Source organism: Arachis ipaensis, chromosome B05, assembly GCF_000816755.2.
Source record: "Arachis ipaensis cultivar K30076 chromosome B05, Araip1.1, whole genome shotgun sequence".
Classification (NCBI taxonomy): domain Eukaryota; kingdom Viridiplantae; phylum Streptophyta; class Magnoliopsida; order Fabales; family Fabaceae; genus Arachis; species Arachis ipaensis.
Window position 1 is genome coordinate 134,146,870 of NC_029789.2, and position 1,649 is coordinate 134,148,518.

Sequence of the window (1,649 nt, forward strand, 5' to 3'; positions counted from 1 at the left end):
GATATTAGGCTGCAACACTCTTGATGATTTTATAGAATGCCAGGTATTTGGTTATTAAACCTTTCTTAGAGTTAACATCACTGTATGATTGGTTCCATGGATACTATGCAGCTATCTGCAATTCCTTTGAAAAGTATCTGTGTGGAAGTTAATTTGGTGGTAAAAGTGGGTACCCCTTAGCTCAAAAAAGAAAAACCAGAGTTCTTTCTATAGATATTGCATGTTTTAGCCCTATGTATATATATTTGCTTTCTTTTCTATGAATGACTCAAATCTTTTCCCCTTTTGTCCTCCTTTTGATTTCTTCCTTTTCTGATATCTGACTCCAGCAATTTCTAAATTACCCTTCTCTTTTGTTTTTGACAATATTATACTGTTGTTCTTGCTTTCATATTCGTGTATAGCCTGAGGAAATTTTCAGGATTTTGATAGTTAAGTGTTCGACACAAAATAATACATGAAAACATTGTTGCTTTTTATATCACTTGCTGTTCAAGCTTTCTGCATTTTTGGATGCAACTTTTTGTATCAACATAACATATATTTATATGCAGATCCTGGAGCCAAACATGAGGCTGGATACGATGCCATCTTTGCCCAAATATGTAGAGGTCAATATCTGTAGTATTTAATATAATAAAGAAATTTCTATTATTATAATTTTTCAGTTTTAATGATAAATTGCTTATTTTTTGTTGTGTATTATTTTGTTGAGAATTAATGATAAATATGTATTTGAAATACTAATTGAACCTTTTAATATCTATTTTCATTAGAAATTTATTATTAGTTATTTTGTCTCTTTTATAAATCTTTTCTATTGTGCACAAATTTATTTATTAATTAACATAATTACACATGTATGAACAAAAAATTTTATTGTTTTTTGTATTTTTATTACAAAAGTAACTTTTATTTTTGCCAAAAAGCAACCCTTCTATTAGTTGCATATTTTGAATATTGGACAACACTTGTATGGTTGCATATCTAAAAGAAAAGGCAACACTTGTATAGGTTACATATCCAAAAGAAAAGGCAATGCTTTAAAAGGTTGCATATTCATAACTAATAGACAACACTTTAAAGTATTGTGAATTCAAACTTATAAGCAACATGTAAAAGAGTTACATTTTATTGTAAATAGGCAACACTTTTTAGTAGTGGCCAAAATATAAGAGAAAAAAGACAACACTGAAAAAGTGTTATCTCAAACACACCTTTGAAGTGTTGTTGTTTTTCAACCAAAGGCAACACTTACTAAGTGTTGTTCTCAAAAGCGTTGCTTTTGAAACAAAAAAGTGTTGCCTTGATCTAAGGCAACGGCTGCATATGCAACACCGCCCAAAAACATTGCCTTAGGTCCAAAAGTGTTGCCATAGATCAAAAGCAACCTTTTGTCAGCCTTTAGACAACACTTTTTAAATGTTGCCTCAACCTAAAAATGTTGTAGTCACATGTTACAATACCATTAGTTAGTCAAACCTTAACCATACTTAACCACGATATCTCATGCCACCACAAAACTCACCATTTATATATAGTGTGAAAGAAATACACTTTTTTTTAGTATGATATTTTTGTTCTAATAACAGTTGTTCATATAAAAAAAATATATTTAAAAATATAAATATTAAAATAATTTAAGTATA